At 39.0% G+C, this 23,229-nt stretch overlaps 1 pseudogene; it reads left to right on the top strand.

Moving 5' to 3' along the window:
• LOC110576998 overlaps positions 1 to 2,195 on the top strand; it is a 29,735-nt pseudogene extending 27,540 nt beyond the window's left edge.
• Positions 2,196 to 23,229: the final 21,034 nt, after the last annotated feature.

Here is a 23,229-nt window from a genome sequence, read left to right as displayed (position 1 = left end):
GAGAAGACAAGAATATAAATCATCACAATTCTTTTTTTTTTTTTAAGATTTTATTTATTTATTTGACAGAGACAGAGATAGCGAGAGCAGGAACACAAGCAGTGGGAGTGGGAGAGGGAGAAGCAGGCTTCCCCTCGAGGAGGGAGCCCGATGTGGGACTCGATCCCAGGACCCTGGGATCATGACCTGAGCCGAAGGCAGACGCTTAATGACTGAGCCACCCAGGCGCCCAACCATCACAATTCTTAACAGCAATAGAAGAGGTAGTTGGAGAAGTGTTACAAAATTTGAAATACTTATCAAAAGATCATCTGAGCAAGAATGTGAGATTTTATTAGAGAACAATAATAATACTGAAAAAAAATCCAAATGAATATCATAGCAAGGGGGATATTTTGTCTTTACCTTAATGATATATGTTAAAATAAAGAGGATCACCACCATTATATGTAATTTATCACATATATTTATTGTAAGTTTTTTACCAATCTTAAGCATGCATCACAGATACACATTTTACTTTGAGTTAAGCCAACATCATAACCACTTATGTTGGGTAATGTGGGGTGTCCTAGGACGCACTGAACACAAACTCTCTGATACCAGTGTTCAAGAGCTTCAGCTTTTTCAATCATCAAAATCTCACTGGGCGGGCGCCTGGGTGGCTCAGTTGGTTAAGAGACTGCCTTCGGCTCAGGTCATGATCCTGGAGTCCCGGGATCGAGTCCCGCATCGGGCTCCCTGCTCAGCGGGGGGTCTGCTTCTCCCTCTGACCCTCTTCCCTCTCTTGCTATCTGTCTCTCATTCTCTCTCTCTCAAATAAATAAATAAAAAATCTTTAAAAAACCCCAAAAAACTCACTGGGCTTGTAAGTCCTAAGTGAAAATAAAGATTGTTTTGTTTTGCTTTTTGCTTCTCATAATATGACTTGTTAAAATATTTCATGATTTGAGGTAAGTTTTAAGTGAAACTCTTCCTAGTTTTCTAAATCTATAAGTGTGGTCTTCCACGAGGGCACTTACTACCAGCTGAGAGCTAGTGAGGCACGTATTTACACAGACTTGCAAGCTGGCCCCCGAGGTACACACAGCTCATTTACCAGAGAACTGTCCCTCTTAGGGACATGTTCCTGGATGGAAGGCAAGGGAAAGACCATGAAACAATTCCTTAAAATATTGCAGGCAATAACTAGTATCTATTATTTTATGATCATCTTGATTAACTAAAATATTAGCTAGGGAAGGACAGTACGTGAAATGCCCGACTAGAAGGGAGATAAATATATATTGGCTTCTACACAGCCATTACATAAGCCTTAGGGGGAAGTTAAGTCATGGATAGCATCTGCAGCATTCTAAAAGTGAGCTGTGTGCAGAAGTAGAAGTTTGAGAAGAGGAGCAGGTTGAGGGGTTCTAGAATGCCCTCTTCTGGCTTTCCTGAGTGTCCGCGCCACTTTGCCCTGCCGATAATACCCCGAGAAGGTACTAATGTGACCCAGCGTCACGGGTGTGTTGTTGCTGGAAGAGCCGTTCAGGATGATTACACAGGCGGGATTTGTTTCCGGGAAATTTACTAAGAAACCGTTTTGCAGTTTTCTACAATGACCTTGTAGAAAAACTCAAGATGTAGTACAATAATTCAAATAATGAAAGTTATAATACCAAAATATGCCATTTTTCCATTTCCTATTTCCTTTCACCTCTTTCTCAGATACTTCTATTTGAATTGCCATATAAATATAAGCAAGATGTCATACAACCTTCTTTAATGCATTCTAACACATTTATCTTATTTTATGCATCTGGTCATTGTGAAGTAATGAGAGCTACCATAGGAATATAGAGCATGATGGGTGTTATTTTTTGTTTTCCTGTACTCAGCCTCTTCTTAAAAATTATCCCTGATAGTTTTAAATTGCCTGCTATTTACTCCGAACTAATGATAGTTATGTAGCCATCTAGAATGTGGGAGAGCATTATACTTGTAAAATTACCTTTTAATAATATTTACATTTACATACAGATTGCTCCGAAGATGAAAGCACAGATGGTGAAGGAAGGCACAGCCATGATAAGCTACCAGCCATGAGGGGACAAAGTAAATTTTTTCAAATGGTTTTTTCTAACCCTGCCACAAGGCGAGCAGATGTTGACTACCTTATTGATGAAATTGAAAGGCTTGGAAAGGATTTATGAGACTTCAGTATGAGCTTGAATACAAGTGTGAACAACAACTTAAAAAAATCTGCTGCTGAAGATAACAAGAGAGGAATACTGTAAGTGGTATCCTCTTTTAGAACTTATGATTCTCTTTTATCCTTTGCTATGTAAGATGATGAAAGGGAAGCCGGTTCACTGAAGATAAATAAGTTCAAGTTCAGTCATGTATTTGTTATTTTCATTAATTTGATCAAAATTATTGAAAATCTGTTAAATGTCAGCTACTTTTCTTGGTGTGTTCAGAGTACACCAGAGAGTCAGAAAGATAAAAATCCCTCCATTAGAGGATTTTTGTAAAGGAAGAAGTTCCACTGTGGGCATTCAGTAACTTGGCATATATTTACATGTTGGAATTAACTGAATAAAGACTTCCTGAGTTGAAATCATTTTCAATATCACATGGTAGTATTCTGTCTCTGTAAAAAATAAAATCAGACACAGCATGTTTCTCCTTTTCAAACAGATCGGATGGAATAAAGTGTTCTGTATTTTGGAGCAGAGAGACAGGAATGACAGGGTCTGACATCTCCCTTTTGAACCTTGCCTTTGTATTTAGAAGGGACTGTGGGTCTACCATGTTTCTGTGCAATAATTTAATTCATTTTTTTCTGCAACACCATTTTTTTTTTAAGATTTTATTAATTTATTTGACACACAGAGAGAGAGCACAAGTAGGCAGAGTGGCAGGCAGAGGCAGAGGGAGAAGCAGGCTCTCTGCTGAGCAGGGAGCCCGATGCGGGGCTCGATCCCAGGACCCTGGGACCATGACCTGAGCTGAAGGCAGCCGCTCAACTGGCTGAGCCACCCAGGCGCCCCTCTGCAGCACCATTTTTAATGTCTCTAAAGATCAACTGCGGCGCCATCTTTTACAGTTCTCCAAAAGTATAGCAGCCATATTTTATAAAATGGAATCAGGTGGCTCCATATTGATGATATCATTAGCGTTTTCCAGCTCCACTTTGGAGATAATAGCTAACATTAATTGAGCACTTACTGTATATCAGATGGTATGCTAAGTATTTCAGCTTGCACAGTCTCATTCAGTTCTCTATTAATGCTGTGATTTAAGTGATTTATTATCTCCATTTCACGAATGAGAAGATGAAGATTTAAAGAGTTTAAATAATGTGTTTAACATCATGCTGCTGATAAGTAATGAAACCTAAATTTGAAGCTTAGGATGTTTCTTCTCAAGTGTGCATGACGAAGAATCTGCCAAATATCTGCTGTAATTAACATTCACTACCTACCAGTTGAGCCGTTTGTCAAATCACTTGACTTAAGCAGTTCTCTTTGCTCTTCTCTGAAACAGGAATAATAATGATGCCCATGCTACAGGTTTTTGTTAGAATAAAATAGTTATGTTAAATATTTTTTTAAACTGTGTCAGTTTTTTCTTTTATAATGTATGCATGTATCAAACGATCATGATGTACACTTTTAATATCTTACAATTTTGTCAATTATATCACAATCAAGCTGGAAAAATAAAAAGATATTTTCTCGATATAGAAAAAAATCAAATGATTCTGTAACTTCAAAGGAATCTGAAAACTTAAAACTTAATATCACGTACTGGGAAAAGTGGAGGGAAATATAGGGTTGAATCTAGAGAAAAATATAAAGAGGGAAAAAATTTAACATAGAGTATATGTAACTTCTTCTTTATAGCCTGTTGACAATTTACTTTCCCCCAATAGACAAAGAAGAAGCTGGAAGAGACCTATAGCATTGACTGTGTATAGACTCGGTGCATAATTAATGTTAGTGTTGCATGTTTCATTTTTTAGTATGCCAAATAGAACCAGAGACTTAAAAATATATACCAAGTAAAAATAAAGTTCCATAACATTGGCTTTATCTTTATTAATCATTCAGGGTTACAATCTGATATTGTCACGTTTCTTTACTGCAGAGGACATTGTACCCTTCTGTTTTCCAAGCTGTGTTGCATTCATTCAAGTTAAATGTGTAAGAACTTCTATATTTTAGAAAGAAAAACACATGAATTGGGATAGAGATTCTTTTCAATTGTTTTTCTACCAAATAAATAAGACATTTCAGTTCCAAAGTTTTCCTCAGAGGAGACATAAAATTGATTATGCTACAGATTTTGATAGGCTGTGTCTTTGTGAGATATAGGGAATGGCAGTTTAATTATCTAAGTGCAATGTATCCCTTGATAAGAATTAATGTTCTAGACTGGAGGGTTTGTTCCAAATGTGATTGGGTTTGTCAGGCTTAGAAACATAAATCTGTTTCTTCCCTATGCATTATGCATGATTACCTATCATTACATAAAGGTTATCAAAGAGATATTAAACATTTCCTTTTCAAAAGCGCACCTCAAGTTTTTGTCCCTATATTCACAATTGTCCGTACTCGTGTTATTTCTTAAAAAACACTTGGAAATAAGAATATAGTAAATCATAATACTACTTCAATATAATGTGCATATTATGTGGGTTATAGAAACAGGTTAGAACAGTGCTTTCTTCTAATATCGATTCTATGGATTAAGCAAATATTTTTTGTAGCATTTCCAGAAATCTACAATCTGAGTTTTTCAATGGTGCCCCGTTAATAGCAATGAACCTAATAAGAATTGTTCTATTATTTTCAGGTATGCAACATTTCCAATTATTTGGATACCTTTTTTACACAAGGTTGAAAATTTGTGACATTTAAATTAAAGGATAATATTCATTAACCTATGTCACCCCTTACCTCCTTGACCTTGGATTATTTTTTATTTACTGGTCAATCAAAATTATCTTAGCCACAGAACACTTAACCACTTTTCCCATGGCTATGTTCTCTCAAACAAGCGTCTGGCATTAGCCTTGAATTGCATGAAATAATGTGTGAGTTTGCCTTCCATAACTTACAGAAATTCTATAGAAAGTCCCCTTTCTTGCTGCTAAGAGATTTAGTTTAACATGAAATTCTTTTTTTTTTTTTTAAGATTTTATTTATTTGAGAGAGAGAGAATGAGAGACAGCGAGCATGAGAGGGAGGAGGGTCAGAGGGAGAAGCAGACTCCCCACTGAGCAGGGAGCCCGATGCGGGACTCGATCCCGGGACTCCAGGATCATGACCTGAGCCGAAGGCAGTCGCTTAACCGACGGAGCCACCCAGGCGCCCTAACATGAAATTCTTAAAAGAATATTACCAAGTTGTTTATTTAAGTTTTTACCAAACATACATAATATGTTTTTAACACTATGAATGTCATTCATTTAACCAAAAGAGATGACTCCCAGAGAGACTGTATCTCCAGAATTTAGAGTACAGTGAGGTAGACCAAAAAAAGAAGTTAATGCATTTCTTAAAATTGTATTTTTGATTGAGTGCTTCTATAGAATCATACACAACATATAGGCTTTTATTCTGATGGTAGTTTCAAGGCTGCATTAGAGGAGGTTCAAGCCTTGAGCACAGAACCTTAGTTTTAGAGGCTATTGCAATAAGCCAACGAAGGATAAGGGCCTAATAGTGCCAACCAATAGGGAATTAAGAGCTATTTAGGAAGTGAAATTACCAAAATGTGTCTGGAAGAGAAAAGTTGAAAGAGCCCGCTGTTTAGTTTCTAGCTTGAGAGACAGCTTAGATCTTCGTAGCACAGAAATGCAAAAGGGAGAGCCTGGTTTGCACAATGTCATTGGTCCATTTAGCTTGCATATAGTAAGTAAACTGGAATTTATGAATTCAGAGCATTTAGCGCTGTGGAAAATATCACTTAAACTATGTAACTATTGGCGTATAAAGTGGAGATGTTTCATGATTGAATGAGCTCCCTTCTGTGTAATCATACATTACTTAGAGACTCTATATGTTAATGCAGGTCACAGAGCATCCTGAACCAGCACAAAAGAATCTGGGAAACCACTGGATAATTCCATACCTCTTCCTACTTTCTGCTTCATAATCACCTCTATCCTCGAGAGTCTTACTAAGGCTTTGTACTGGATAAGATCTCTGGTTTGTTTGAGTCTGATTTAACAGTTGGATCCCTTGTATTATCTCCGTGCTTATCTTTTACCCAAGAGACTGATAAGGAATATTTGAAGACTCTGGTGTAGTTAACTCTTAAATATTTCCAGTGCAGCCCTGCAGGGGTGGGCCTGGAACAGGGAAAAGCCACTAAGGCCCTATATTAATTATAAACAGTCTCTCTTTTGCTGAATCCCATTACTCTATATCCTTGCATTCTTCAGCTTTCTGTCTGGCTTTTGTCTCAGCTCAGTTGGTCCTATGACTCCCTTTGATTGAAGGGTCAAGGTTTTGGGGTTTTTTCCACCCCTCCCCCCTCAAATGTCTGACTTTGACATCGGTCCTCTATCCAGGTCACAGCTTTTAATGTTCATTCTGACCAACCAGTCCCTTGCTTTTCCTCGTGGGCTGTTTGTCAGACTCTTAACCCCCAGCCCACATCAAGGGTTCAGGAATACCAACCCCCAAGTGTCTGTGCTCTACTTGGTACCTTCCTCGTTCCCTTTCATTGTAATGAGACCCGGTTCTTTCCATCAAAAGTGTACCTATTCTGCAAGGTTCAACCCAGGGTACCTCCTCCTGAGTCTTTTTCTTGGGCCAAACCCTCCAGTATGAAATGTGAGTACAAATTCAACAAATATTTTATAAGAATATTGGAATTTATTCCCCCAGTGTCATGTGAGGTCTTATCTCTAGGTCCCCCTCATAGTTTTCCTTTTTTACAAATATAGTAGTTGATGGACATTAAATCTTTCTCATCTTCATTCCCACATGGAATGTCCTCTCACCCTAGAAAACAATTTTGCAAGAAGCTTCCTTGATACAATGATGATAGCAGCTATGCTGATGTTATTTAAACTATATATAGAAATAATAGATATCCCATTAAGTCATATCCATATACTCCCAAATTAATGAACCATTTATAAAGAACATGGATATGCCTTCAATTCTGCACCTCAAAGGATATTTCACAGTCTTATCCTCTCCCAACTTCCACACAATATTCTGACATTTCCTGCTAAAAATAACTTTTAATTTTCTTGAGAAAGTAATTTTGAGGGATGCTTGGGTGGCTCAGTCGGTTAAGCATCTGCCTTTAGCTCAGGTCATAATCCCAGGGTCCTGGGATCAAGTCCTGCATCCGGCTCCTTGCTCAGCAGGGAGCCTGCTTCTCCCTCTGCCTTCCACTGCCCATGCTTGTGCTCTCTCTTTCTGACAAATAAATAAATAAAATCTTTAAAAAAAAGTAATTTTAGTACATCTAGTTGCAAACCTTACTATGTTTTTAATTATAAAATAATTAAATTACCTTTGGTCAATAAATTCTAGCAGAACCTTAGGCTACGATTCCTTGAAAGGCCATGAATATTTTTGCTATTTTTACTTTGATAAAAACAAATAATTAAACTGGGTCCTACAAATCACTGGTAAACTGCGTTACGAAAGTCCTATGGGACTACATCAAAATAAATAGTTTTTGTACAGCAAAGGGAACCATCAACAAAACAAAAAGGCAACCTACTGAATGGGAGAAGATATTTGCAAATGATATATCTGATAAGGAGTTTCTATTCAAAACATATAAAGAACTTACACAACTCAACACCAAAAAAACAAACAATCCAATTAAAAAATGGGCAGAGGACCTGAATAGACATTTTTCCAAAGAAGACATACAGATGGCCAGCAGACACATGACAAGATACTCAACATCATTGTCAGGGAAATCAAATCAAAACCATAATGAGATACCACCTTACCTGTCAGAATAGCTAAAATAAAAAAAATAAGCAACAACAAGTGTTGGCAAGGATGTGGAGGAAAAGGAACCTTGTACACTGTTGGTGGGGATGTAAATTGGTAAAGATACTGTGGAAAACAGTATCTTTACTGTTATACTGTGGAGGTTACTTAAAAAAGGTAAAAATAGAAATATCATATGATCCAATAATTCCACTCTTGGGTATTTACCCAAAGAAACAGAAAACATTAATTTCAAAAGATATATACACCTTTATATTTACTGAAGCATATTTACAATAGCTAAGATATGGAAGCAACTTAAGGGTCCACCAATGGATGAATGGATAAGGAAGATGTAGGGTATAATCACAGTGGAATATTATGTAGCCATAGAAAAGATGAGATTGTGCCGTTTGAAACAACAAGGATGGACCTAGAGGGTATTATGCTAATTGAAATAAGTCAGACTGAGAAAGGCAAATACCATGTGATTTCACTAATATGTGGAATCTAAACAAAACAAAGCACTAAATGGATAAAACAAAAAGCAGAATCAGATCTATAAATACAGAGAATAAATTGGTAGTTGCCAGAGAGAATGCGGCTAAGGGTTGGGCAAAATTCGTGAAGGAAAGTCAGAGATACAGGTTTCCAGTTAGGGAATGAATAAGTCATGGGAATAAAAAGCACAGCATAAGGAATATAGTCAATGATGTTATAATAGCAAGATAGGACATATGGGCACAGATGGTAAGTTACACTGGTGGTGAGCAGAGCATAACAGGAACGTATGGAATCACTAAGCTGTACATCTGACACGAACGTAACATTGTGTATCAACTCTATGCAAATAAAAAACAACAGATGTAAATGGGATAATAGGTAATGATAATACCTAATCTTTGATAGCTGTTTTCCAGTTTAAAATCACATTGGCATAACTTACTTTATTTTAGCTGATTGTTTTCTAAAGAAGGCACCGTCACAAACTGTGAAAATAAAGAGTATAACGAAGAGGTTAAGAGCATGGATGCTGGAACCAGTCTTCCCAGGATCAAATCCTAGCTCTGTCCCTTACGAGCAAGGCAAATCGGGCTAGTTCCCTGCTTTTTCTGTATTCACTCTCCCCATCTCTCTACTAAACACTGGTAGTGCTTCCTCACAGGTTGTATGAGAATTACATGGATTACTTTGCATATGTTACATACTTTAAATGTGCCTGGAATGTAATAAGCCCCTAATACATGTTAATATTAATACCAGAAACACCAGCTTTACGAGTGTTCTTGTTTATTTGTTTGTTTAGTCTTTTAGGTAGGTTTCAAACTCACTGTTCTGTTTCAAAACTCAGATTCTTTCTAGTTTGCCATGCTGTGTTTCCATGTGCAAAACGTGTGTGAAAGGCATGATGTGGAACAGTCTGTAGTTGGGCCTGGAAGCCTCGGTAGGAATTTGGCAGATGGCAGCGTCAAAAAAAGTATGATCTCAACTGTTGAAAGAAGAAAGATGTAAAGATTATGAATCTGTTACTTGAGTGAAAGGTATTTCAAATAATTCGACAACACCCCCAAAATGGAAACACTTTTACTCTGGTTCTATCATTTTATTTCCTAGGTGCCAAGAACACCACCTTTCTGATAAAATGACCAGACTTTATCAGAAAATGTAACATTAATCTAGAAGGAAGAGGTATATCCTTATCTGGGAAAGAAGTTTTACCAGAATTTCAGCCCTGAGTTATTCTTAACCGACTGAGCCACCCAGGCATCCCTAGCCCTGAGTTATTCTTGATCCAAGGTGAGTTAGGATGTGCCGTGAGCTTAGAGTCCACCTGTCTGAGATAACAGCAAGAATAAAAGCTATTTTTGAGAATCCTACTCCCAGTGTTTACCAATATAAAGAGATATATGAGATATTTATGAGAGACTTAGGGATTATTTTTTTTTCTTAGTCACCAATTTAAAATTTTTTATTTCTTTTTTCAAAAATTTCTATCTAAATTCTAGTTAGTTAACATACAATGCAATATTGGTTTCAGGAGTAGAATTCAGTGATTCATCACTTACATATAACATCCAGTGCTCATCACAACAGGTGCCCTCCTTAATAAGAGTCTCTTACGGTTTGCTTCCCTTTACCTCCTTTCTTTTTCCCCTCCCAATATGTTCATCTGTTTTGTTTCTTAAATATACCACATCTTCTTTATCCATTCATCAGTCAATGGACATTTGGGTTCTTTCCATTGTTTGGCTATTGTGGACATTGCTGCTATAAACATTGGGCTGTATGTACCCCTTCAAACCTTTATTTTTGTATCCTTTGGGTAAACATCTAGCAGTGCAATTGCTGGATCATAGGGTAGTTTTATTTTTAACTTTTCAAGGAACCTCCATACTGTTTTCCAGAGTGGCTGCACCAGTTTGCATTCCCACCAACAGTGTAAGAGGGTTCCCCTTTCTCTGCATCCTCTCCAACACCTGTTGTTTGTCGTGTTATTAATTGCAGCCATTCTGACAGTTGTGAGGTGGTAGCTCATCATAGTTTTGATTTGTATTTCCCTGATGATGAGTGATGTTGAACATCTTTTCATGTGAGACTCAGGGATTTTTGAGACAGCAAGCAACACACTTGGATCAAAATAATCAATGTTGCATTTGCTGAGGTTGGTCTTGTATTCCCAGGCAGACCATATAATCTTGGCTACAGAGACCTCTCATGTATTTGGAGCTTGTACTTGGAACTGACCCATGATTTCAGATTTTCTCTTGGCAACCCTGCAGTCCTGTCTGGGAGCATTTTATCACTGCAGTCCCTTGGGAATATTTCATGCCACAGTTAATCTTTCACAGATAGTAAACACAGTATTTCCAAGTCTCAGCTCCCTTATTCCCATTTGTCAAATTATTTAAAGGTAAATAGAAATAGAAGTGAAGCCATATCCAAATTATCCTTGGCTTAGTCAAGAGCTAGAGGTATGACACAATTCATAGTTTATGTTAATTCCCTTTGCCTGATCACATATCTCAGGAAATAATTAGCATAATTAAAAGTGCAACAACCTCACTCAACACATTAACTTTACCATGTGCACTCTATTTCAGTGACTTATGGATAATTTTGAAAATCAACATTACTCAGCCCCTCTCAAATCCTATGGAGTGATTTTTGTATAAATATAGCAAGTACATTCGGTAGCTGTGTGATAAATTAAAATTTCCTTGGAACAGATGACTTATTATGATAATTCAACAGTTCTGGATTTTTGCTACAATAACTGTATTGAAAAGTTAAATGCCCCCAGGAAATAGGATGACGAAAATGTGAAAATGCTAGCTATATACGGTTGTTTAATAGCTTTGTTAAATTTGGTCTGTACTTCTTCCTTGATTTCCAACGTGAAGAACATTTCTGTGGTTTTGTTTTTCTCTTATGTGAGAAGAATAATTTTGTATCATTTTTCTTTTCATTTTATGCTTACCTTTCACCTCCTAACTCCAAGACCATGAAAGATAGAGACTTCCTAGTTGAGTATTGTGAGACAGGGCTTAGGCTAGGACAAATTTCCTTCTGCTTTAATTTGTTCTGGAGGTGGTCTTAGTTAGGGGTAGAAATATTTTATTATGCTGCTACGGGGAAATAATTGATATGCTGTACTCTACTGCTCATTCCATTCCATTTGGCTTCCTCTGTCTTGCATTGGCAAGTAAGTTTCATGCCCTCACCCTGACATAACTTCAGTTATTGGTAACTCCACAGTTCTGTATTCTTGTAACCATTCAGCACTCACACAGACCCCTTGGAACTTGGAAAATTTCCGCTGCTTTCCCCACACTATATTAGGGATGCTGGACTCCCTAGGAGAATCGCAACATAACAAGATATACCACAATTTTTGTTTTTTGGCCCTTTCCTTAAACCTGTTCGGGATCTTTCTGTTTTCTGCATTACTTGTCCTACTTGTGCAAGACAAGGATGTAGACTGACTGTAACTCTCAGAGATTGTTCTGGGAATGCAAAATAGAGCAGGCATGCTGGAAAACATGGACTTTTTTGTATAAAGTGAAACACAGACTCACCATAAGATCTAGCAAATTCCATTCCTAGGTATTTATCTTACAGGCATAAAAACTTATATTTTTAGAAATCCTGCATGCAAATGTTTATTTATAACAGCTTTATTTCTTTATTTCACAAAAAACCCCAAAAAACAAAAAACAAAACCCTAGAAACCACCCAAATTCCCTTCAACCAGTAGATGGACAGACTGTGGTACCTACTACTCCATTGTACACTCTCAGCAAGAAGGAGAAACGAACTCTTGGTTCTGTTAGTAACATAGATGATGCTCAAATCCATTTTGCTAAGTCAAAGAAGTTACATATGAATTGTAGAAAAAGGCAGAATTATGGAGACAAGAGATCAAATGAGTGGCTCCATACGCTGAAGGCTGGGGGAGGGCTTGTCTCTAAAGGGGCAGCATGAGGGAATTTGGGGGCCATGGAACTATTCTGGGTCATGACAACAGCGATGGATACATTACTCCTTGCCTTTGTCAAATCCCACAGAACTGTGTAACACAAAAAGCAAAATTTAAAAGAGCCTATATTTCACAACTCGAGCCACATGACAACTTTCTACTTTGGCAGAAGATCTGAAGTATGAAAATAACAGTGAGTCACAAGAATTTGGGAGAAATAGGAATTGAATAGGATCCTGTATAGTGGGCTTCTGAGTGATTCTGCTTGGGGAAAGGAAAACAGAGAAGTTGATATCAAGTTTCTCTCCTTAATTTCAAATGACTGATCCCTGAACCCTCAGTGGGTCTTTTACATTTGTTGCCATGACAACAGAGCTGTGGTAAAAGAGCCACAGACTATGGTTCTCCAGAAATTACATGTTTCATAGGATGATGTAACTAATAAAAAATGATAGTGCAACATACTGCTCCGTAGGCTCAATCTGGTTCTCTTTTGGTGTAAGCTGTCTTCCTAACCATCCCATCAATTTTTATGAACTCAAAGCCTGGTGAATCATTTGCCCTTGATCCACCGATCGTCACAGGCTATGGTTTCTTCAGACCACATAGATTCCCGCAGTCTCTTTCGCTGAAGAAGCTACTCTTATGCCCGGTGCACAATTTTTACTAGTTTGATAGTTTTCCTGAAGCTTGTTCATTGGCAGCAGAAGAGAAAGTCCTTGCTCAACTGACCTGTGGAGACAGTCTACTGAGTTATGACTTCTAACTCTGTCTTTACAGACATCTCCCCACTGCAGGTGTTGATGACTCATAGGAAATTTTTTCCCAATAATGTCTCATTTAATAATAGATACTTCTTATATTCAGTTGGATGATTAGCTCTACAAGGACAGGGACTACCTCTTGAATCCCATTTTGTAACCAGTGCTAATGACATAAATGGGAAGAACACAATTAATATATAGTTACCGACTGCTAACACTGAATATATTGCATTGAAATGATATGCTTGGCAAACTGGCTCTCTCACTGGACAGCAACGTCTTCTGGGTCAGGGATGATGTCCTATTCTAGTCCTAGAAAATAATGGGAATACACTGATGCCTAGTATATCAATGAGTGTCATGCACTCAGATGGACAAAGGAAATGCTTCAGGATTTTGTTAATACTATAGGATAGTGGAATTTGGAATTATTTTCTATATTTTTTCTACAACATGTGTCATTCCTCATCCCCTGTTCACAGTACAGAAATGATAGAGGAGCGTGAAATAATTTAATGCATAGAGCATATATGACATCAACTACAGATATATAAAAACTGCATAAAATCAGGAGTTAATTCTTTCATTAACTGCAAATGACCCTAAACAAGTCATGTAATATCCTGAATTCCAAGGTTTTGGGTATGTGTATCATAGGGAAGCAAAATCAGAATTTTTAAATATAATGACTTTATCTGATTATGTGCCACACATTATCTTGCCAAGGTTGTTATGGCATTCTCCCAATCCTTAAGCAGGTTTCTGCAGTGCACTATTAAAGATTACTGGGCTGGAATTCAGTGCTTTGGGTGTTTGAACCTTGTATTGTTTGTAGTTCCTTTACTCTGGGTCATGCCCCTCAACATTGGTCCAATCCAGTGATTCTCCAGGGGAGCTTTTTAAAATAATAAAAATGCATGGATCTACCCCAGACAAATTAAATGAGAATTTCTGGGGTTGTGATCAGAATATTGGTTATTGTTGTTGTTGTTGTTGTTGTTTTAAAGCAACCCTAGTGATTCTAAAATGCAGTTAAATTTGAAACACTGGTTTACAAGCCAATAAAGTTAAATAGAAAAGTCTGACCTCACTGGGTTCTATCCCCGGAATAGCCACCAAGAAATTGGCTAGTTGCTTAAGAGAATGAATTTACACATGTATCGTATTCAGTATCTTGCTCTACTACAACATTTGATGAAAGTTCAAATATTTACTTTGAGCCTAAGTATCCAGTTGACCAAAAGAGCTCATTTCTCTAAGCATTTAATATGTTAATACTATGATCTATGATTTTGGATATAGGTTCTAAGTAGAAAAATATATGATTGGTCAAAGAGGTCTTATGATACTGAGAGAAGCAATCATTCATTCTGGAATGCAAGTAGCTGAATCTATTTCAATCATATCTCTCTCTAAATCAAAAATAAACATGTCTTTTGTAAAACTATAGAATTAAAGCAAAACTTATTTTAAGGATACTTAAAGTTCTCATGTAAGTGACTTCTAGGTCCGTAAGAAGGATACAGATAGCCTATTTTGTTTCTCCATAACCTCCTCATGTGTATCAACTAAATTGAGAAGACTTAAAGCCAGTTACTTATAAGGAATAAAAAGAGATTGATTTATTTAAGTGCAGGAAAAGAGTAAGAAAGTGAATACTCCCGGTCCTCTCTGTAACTCCGTTCACCAGGTAAGGTTGCCTCAGGATTGTTTTGTCTCTCCCTCGGGAGGAAGAGCAAGCCACAGAAGAGGAGCTAATGACTCCTTCTAGACTACAGCTCAGCTACAAGGGGATGACCTTGCTGGTCTGGGAAGAGCTGAAGGAATGCTGTGGGGTCTCCTGGGATGATGCAACAGAAAATAGGGCATTACTCCCTCAGCACTCGGTGCTGGCTACAACTGAAAACATTTTTTAAATGATTTAAAAACCACTCCTTGCTCCTCTTAGAAAGAGCCCCAGCCCCAGCTTGTTACTCATGGACTCATTTTATCCATTGGATGGCACTGGTATCTGTGGCAGGGTGGGCGGGACCGCTGTTTTCAGAGGCTTAGATTACCTTTGGATCAGGTGCTGTACTGCACTTAGAAAAATAACAGTATAATTTAAAAGAACACAACTGTTATGGGTTTTTCATTCTGCCCCATGTAGATTAATGTGAGTCTCTAAGTGATTTGAATAAAAATATACTTCACATCTTAATGTAAATAGTTTTATCTTACTAGTTTGGGACTACTTGCCTTTACCATTAATCTGGAAGTTTCCTTCATGTAGGCTAAGAGCTGTTCTTTCATCTCATCTTCCACAGTGGGAGGCTTTGCAGTGTCTCCATAAATATGTCAATAAGCAAGTAACTTCATTTCCATAAACTCAAATTTTGGATGTACATTAAAGAATATGTAATGTTTTAACGTGGTTATTAAGAATTTCAATGTGTCCTTTTCTGAACTTCCCTCTCAGAAAAGTGCTGATTCTTGGAGTTTTATATCTTCAATTCTTAGAGCTTTATATCTTGCCAAATTCTCCATTATATTCATCGGGATAGGTAGCAAACAACCTCAGAACCTTAGTGATGATGACAACAAAACTTTATTTCTTGTTCACGCCGCTTGTCCATTGCAGATTGTCAGGGTGCCTGGTGTCCAGCATCTTATTCTAGGCTGATAGAACACCCACTGTCTCTAATGTCACTGGTCACTGTGGTAGCAGAAGAGATAAATCACGCATGGGTTCTTAACGTTCCCAGGAGGAGTTGTATGTCACTTCCCATCATATTTGTGGACCACAAGTTATGTGGTTGTGCCTCATCTCCAAAAGGGCAGCTAAATACAAAACTAACGTGTATCTGGAAAGCAAAGACATGGAAATAATTTGGTCAATAGCACTAATTACTAACACATCTGACCTTCTCATCACCAGATTGGACACTATCCCATTTCTTTGACCAAGATAAGCTCAGCCTGTCTCCTGGAAGTTAACTCAAACAATAACAATAACCACAACAAAACCCAGTTTCATTGCAGGATCAAGATCAAAGTTCAAGATTGTTGGGTAAAGTGTGGTAATTTCTCCTCGAAGGAGTGGTAAGCCATAGTCTGCAACCAAGAACCAGATGTGGCATGTCTTAATTCAAAGATCAATGAACTCAAAAGACCAGTCATGTGTCCTGAACAAACCCAATACACAATAATGGAATAGACAGGATTACCACTGGAATACTCCCTTTCAGAAAGAGGACAAGGAGACATTGAGCTGTTATTAATACACAGCAATTCTAAAATTTCACTGTGAAATGTCAGGAGCACCTTCTACCATGAGGGCAGGGAATATATCCTTTGATTAGGCCCCCATTTGATTCATTGTTCTGACTCCCCAACCCACTCTTCTCAAGAGTCCCCGGCTCTGCCATTTGGAGGCTTTTATTTTTCCATTCCCTGCCTTGCCACAGCTGAACTGCAAAATGCAGAATCTGACCTCCTTTCAGATGAGTGGTTTTCTCAGCCCACTTCCTGTCTATAGATGCTGGAGTACTCAAGGCTAATTTAATTGCCAGGTAGTCATATTTTGTCTACAATCCAAGTTGGTTCTTCCTTTGTTAGGATCTCTCTCTCAAAAACTTAGTAGGCTTCTTATATATTCGATTCCAACAGTTCACTATGTGAATAGCTTCATCCACAGATCTTCTCCAGACTTGTAGCTTAGAATTGATATATTTCTCCACGTTCTTGCCTCAGTACCCAGAAAACCCAGTACCCGCCAATAGGTGTCTCTATCTCTCTTTTGGCTTAGTTGTGGGTCCCTGAGAGCTGTTCAGTCTTCCATGGGACAGCCGTCCCTTTAGTCTCTTTCCCCTGAGCCATTTTGACCAGTTGAAAGAGTTGACCAGAAACTACTTTAATCCACTCTTTGATTTCAACTAAATGCAGTTAGAAGAGCTTGTTACAAAAACGTCCTTCTATTTTCGAAGCATAAAGAATGAGTCTAAATTGGAGAAATCTGAATCTGTCTCTATCGAAAGGCCGAAACTCTAATATTAGACTTTGATAGAAGAAATATTTATATGACAATTTTGACCTCCAAAACTACTCAACTTCTATGTTGCTGACATGTTTAATATTTATTTTAAAAAATGAAATTCTCTTGTCAAATGAAGTATCCTCCAGACATAAATAAGTAAAACAAACCTCTAGCCAAATGATCAATAAAAACATAGAAGAACAAGTTAACACTGGGCATGAAACAGGGCCTCAAATATAGATTCTACAGAGATTTAAAAGAAATCATAAGAAAATTCAAAGAAAAAACCTATGCTACCAATTTTGAAAGATATATTACCATAATTTTCTCAAGAAGAAATAGAATAATAGAAGAACGTGAAAACATTAAGGAACTGATTTAATAACTCCACGGCACTATGAATAGAGGTACATCAGGTCCTGGTGGTTTTATGGATGGGTTTTACACACCTTCAAGGAACAGAGAATTCCGACTTTATATAGACTACTTTATCACAGAACGAGAAAAGAGGGCGATCCTCAGTCTACTTCACACGTGTATTCTGATTATTTTAATAAAACCAGAAGGCAGCAGTATAATAAAATCACATTTTATACCAAACTTCTTTGTGAACACTGACGTGAATATCCTAAACAAAATGCCATTAAGTCACACTTAGCTGTGTAGGTACATCTAAGAGAAGACTCTGTATCTTAAAATAGAGTGCTCTGTTAATCTTTTAGTTCAAAGCCATTTTGATCAGCTTCTCGACAGGTGTTTTTTGTGTACTTTTCAAAACGTTGCAGCCTGACTTCAAATTTCTTATAGGAATAAAGAGCCAAGAATAATTGAAGTCAGTCTGAAGTACAAGGACTACAAAACTTTGTGCAAAACCAGAGGAATTCAAGCACTGGGGGACTGGCACTGGCGTAGATCAATAAATCACTAGGTGACTAGAACTGAAAGTGAGAATTCATATATAATGTAATGAAAAAGGAAAAATGTGGGCAAGCGGGATACGCACCAATTTCACGATCAATAATTTCCTTCTTGAGAGGGAGGGTGAGTAGTGAGATGGGAAAGAGTTCAAACGGCTGTTCAACGAGATACGGACAGTTACATTTAAGTATTCTTAAGCAAATATGAACAAAATATTAAGTTTGTTTATCTCCATGATGGGTGAATGGATATTTGTTAAATCATCTATACAACTGAAATATTTCATAAATCAAAAATTCACTTTGGTGTGGTTGACCACGTAAGCTGACAGTCAGAAAACTTGACTTACGGTCCCTCCTCAGCCTGTAAATGCCCCTATAAGTTCACTGTCTAAATATCAGGCTTCTCATGTATAAAGCCACCAGGATAGCTGTGTGGTTTCAGGCCAGTCACACAGTCTGTGTCCTTCCCTGCCCAATGGTAATGGCCGTGGCCGCTCCAACCCGTGTAATTCCCAGGAATTTCAAAGTGCTTTGCAGTTTAGCTGCATTTATCCATCAGACGGCGTTTGTCAGGGAGGTGACTACAGCTCTTCCCCCTCCTGTGCATCCCCCGAGGAGGCAATTACGATGGCATCACCAGTGTAACGAGCTAACTGGCTCTTCCTGCCTATCCTTTCCAATCCAACCTCACGTCCTTATGGTAAATGCCCATAAATTCAAACATCCCTCTGGGAAAACAGTCCACGTATCCCGGCTTCCACCCAACAGGAGGCACACTGAGCCTGGACAGACTCCATTTTTGAATCGAAAAGGCCTTGGTGAGGTGTCTCGGGGCACACGGGCTCCCTGCAGATCCCTCCCACCTCCCGGACCACCGGTTCCTTACCAGATACGGAAGACGAGTCACAGACCCGCCTGCCCTCATCCTCCCCGCGCCACACCTCCAGACGGTTCGCCCGACTTACAGACAGGACAGCCAGGAGGGGTCAGCAACAAAACTACCGTCAGTGATTTTCTCAGCGAGAGTAGTGACCGCTTGCTTGCTTACTCTCCAGGCGGTTCTAAAAGCTGACAATTAGCACGGCCTGGAAAAACCGGGCACCGAGCCGACGCAGACAAGATCTCCACGGAAAGGGTAAGGACCACCTGACCATCCTTCCCACTAACGCATTCGGAAAAGGGCAGTGGGACTTCGGAATAATCTTTCCGATTACCTTTCCAGTTTGTACCCCGACCCACACCCTAACATCCCCTGCAACGTGCAATCGCCACACCCGCGCCGGCAGCCGGCGTCTCCGGCCCTCGAAGGACGCCTCTGCCTTGAGCACCCACAGCCCACAGGAGTCAGGGGCCGCGCAAGCCGCTCCCCGGATGCCTCGCCCCCCGGGGTACGAGGCCTGCACCCGCCGCCAGGGGCTGGTGCTCGGTGAGATTCCGTGCTCTCACCGAGGGGGCAAACTCGGCCCTGATGCAAATGTTTCATTCAAACTAATGAATTTGGATTCTTCCAGGCCTCGGAGGGATAAGGAGCATGGGTCAGGTCATCCTCATTTCAAGAGTTTTGTTTGGACGGGCACGGAGGTTACTGGAGTTGCGTTTGTTTGATCTTGTCAGGCTTGGTTTTACTCCTTATCACGGCAAATGTATTTCAGTTTTTAACTTCTGGCCTTTCTCATGCCCGCAGGCCTCCGCAAGGCCCTTCCACCCGCCCGGAGCTCCCCGCCCAGTCAGTCCCAGGGCGCAGAGCCCCGGGGGGAATCCACACGCAGCCTTCCAGACCTCTCTGCAGGGCAGCCTCTTCCCCCAGACCCTGCCCGATGATGACTCGCAGCCGCTCCAGAACTTCAGGGCTCCCGCTCAGTTCACCGAGACCCTGTGCCCCCGGGGGGGCCACGGCGGCGGCCACGTGCCCCGCACAGGAGGGGTGACCACTGTGCTTTCCCGCTTCTCTTCTCGGGAGGCTCGGGTCTGGCTCTGCCTTTGTTCCGTGCGGGGGAACTGCTTGCTGCCCCAGATGGTGCCGTCCCGTTCATAGTTCAATATGACCGTAGGGCGAGCTCAGTACCAGGTACCCAGTCAGGCCTGACAATACACGCCGGTCTTGTTTTCTGGGATGACCTTAAAAGAATAGTCAAATCAGTATGTTTTCATGGAAGGGCCAGCAGATGCATGAATTTTGTACTGGGAGGTCTAGTATTTCAGTCTCAAAGTCAGGGTTGCGTCCAACACCTCCATGGGCTACAGGTAATGACTCCACCTATGGTTTCCTTTCGTTGGGCAGGGGCGGTTAGGCCGGGGTCCTGTGGGTGGAGCACTCCTAGCCACTTCCGGTTTGGCACTGTGCCCAGTGGTAATGGAATTTTGCTCAAGTAAACTTTTTTTTTTAAAGATTTTATTTATTTATTTGACAGAGGGAGACACAGCGAGAGAGGGAACACAAGCAGGGGGAGTGGGAGAGGGAGAAGCAGACTCCCCGCCGAGCAGGGAGCCCGATGCGGGGCTCGATCCCAGGACCCTGGGATCAGGACCTGAGCCGAAACCAGACCCGTAACTGACTGAGCCACCCAGGCGCCCCTATGACTTGTTTTTTTAATCTTTTATTTTTGCTTTTCTTACACAAATGATGTAAGTTTCTTAGGTATTTCATTTAAAAGTATCCAATAACAAAATGTTAAAATGTCACAAGATCTATTTCTTGATATGGAGGATGGATAGAAGCTTGTGTTCCATTTGTAGTAATTCCTTGAACTACAACTTACACTGTGTGCACTTTTTTGTATGACTATTTACCTCTATTTTTAAAAAGTTAAAGAAAAAACACCACCAGTTTAAGCTACTATGTGGTAGTGTATACCAGACGTATACTCCTGTGCACCTGTCAAAAACAATTAAAAACCATGTAGGTAAAATACAACAGAACATCTCTTTGGAGAGCTGCTGAGGCATCAGGAATCTCACTGAGGTGAGAATAAAATTAGGAATCCACTTCTGTCTGAGCGGCATTTGATGATTCTTGGAATAGGTGGGGGCGGCTAAGAAGTCATCAGAGTTTTGAGCAATCACACTGTGCTAACAGGCAAAAGCTGGAGTTCAGGATTGTCCTGGCTTATGTCCCTATCAGAGGAGTCAAGCTTCCAGAGAAAAGGGAGGCACAAAGAAGTGCCCCAGACACTTGGAGGTTTTCCCCTCGGGGCTGTTGCTCTTCAGACAATAGGTTAAAAAACCAAGCAGACAGAGGGGAAACAGCAGGATACATACGTGTATTCCTAGCTCTGTCTGCTGAGGTCTAGAAAAATGATAACCCAGTAGCACTGGATACACCCAGTGTACCATCGTACCCAGATCTCGGTATTTAAATATCATTCTCCAATAAAAGGAAGCAGGGATTCTGTAGAAAGGGCACATGAACACAGTAACTCACTTGAAGGGCCTCCCAGTGGCCAAAGCTGAGGGAATTTGAATAACAAAATAAATAATGATAGTATTACATTTTAGTCTATAGGACAAAAGGGATCTGCATGAACCTCTTCTGATATAAATGGATAACTGAACAGAAATTAAAGGGGGAAAGAAAGACTTTATTTACATTAGAACAAAATGAAGAAAATAGTCCTCAGTACACAAACACCTTGCGGATAACGTCAAAGGGTGCGGAAATGAGTGGACAAAAGTATGATGAAAAACATTATATTTTCATAGTTTTGAAGTATTTTCCCCATGTATTTATTAGTTACCAAAAAAATGTGAAGAAACCTGGCAGATACCACTTAATCGTGTGATCAGAGAGAACATCAGCCTGTCATCAGATATACCAATAATATTGATGTACTGAAAAGGCACATCACACATTCTTCATATGTGCCCAGGAAATGAAAAATGATAAAGGACCGAACATCTGCCAGATATTGAAGGAAACCGAGGAATCGTGACACCTAAATGCAATGAGGGATCGTGGACATTACTGAAAAAGTGGAAAAATTCTATTACGGTCTGTAGGTTAGTTAACAGTTTTGTACCAATGTCAATTTCACGGTTTTGATAATTATACTATGTCTATGTAAGATAGTAACATTGGGGGAGCTTTGGGAAATAGGAGAACTCTGTCCCATTTTTGGAAGCTTTCTATAAGTCTAAAACTATTTCTAAATAAAAATTAAAAATAATGTCACAGGATATATCATCAAGTAATTTATGCATGAGATTTTTAATTTTTTCTGGTTTAGAAATATCTTATGCTCCAGTGTTCTAAACCAAAGGTCAGTAACCTTTTTTTTGTAAAGGGCTCCATGGTAAATATTTCAGGCTTTGAAGACCATGTGGTCTCTGTCACAAATATTCCACTTTGTTGTAATGTGAAAATAGTCATAGACAATATGTAAACAAATGGGCATAGTTATGTTCCAATAAATCTTTATTTACAAAAACAGGTAGTAAGCTGGATTTGGTCCAGGGGTTGTAGTTTGCCAACCTCTTTTCTTGACTAAGATTAGGATGAGTCATTTGATTAACAGTTTATCAGAGTTATCTCAATGTGGTATGAACATTTCTTCTCCTAAACCCAAGGACATTCATTAATAATAGAGTGCTATAATTACTGATTTTAAATGTAAAATGAGAAATTTAATATGTACTTTAATATAGTTAAATAATGAATTCTCTATTCTTTCCCACTGGTTTCCTACGTTATATTATGCTATTTTATACCCTATTTACCTTTTTTAAATTACAGTGCCTAATACTGTAATTCCTTATGTTCTTTCATAATAAATTAAATTATAGCATAAGACATAAATTGGATTATACCTGTTTATCCTTGGAAAAGTATAAAGTATGACACATTTTATTATATTTTAATATTACAATAACAAAAACATTAATTTAGTTTATATTGCTTTTCCAAAAAAATGAAAATAAGTGTATCAATTATTTACAGAGGAGGATTTCTTTAGAGTGCCTAAGGGTACTATAATAAGGATATTTAATTTATATTTTGACAGTTTTGAAGAATGATCTAAAGATCTGAGAAGACCCAGGTTTGAACTATACAAGCATGAATATTTTTAAAGCCATTCAGGCAGTACGATACAGCATATAA

This window comes from Neomonachus schauinslandi, chromosome 14 (assembly GCF_002201575.2).
Source record: "Neomonachus schauinslandi chromosome 14, ASM220157v2, whole genome shotgun sequence".
Taxonomy (NCBI): Eukaryota; Metazoa; Chordata; class Mammalia; order Carnivora; family Phocidae; genus Neomonachus; species Neomonachus schauinslandi.
The sequence above is the reverse complement of the archived record's forward strand: the minus strand, read 5'-3'. Positions and strand labels throughout refer to the sequence as shown.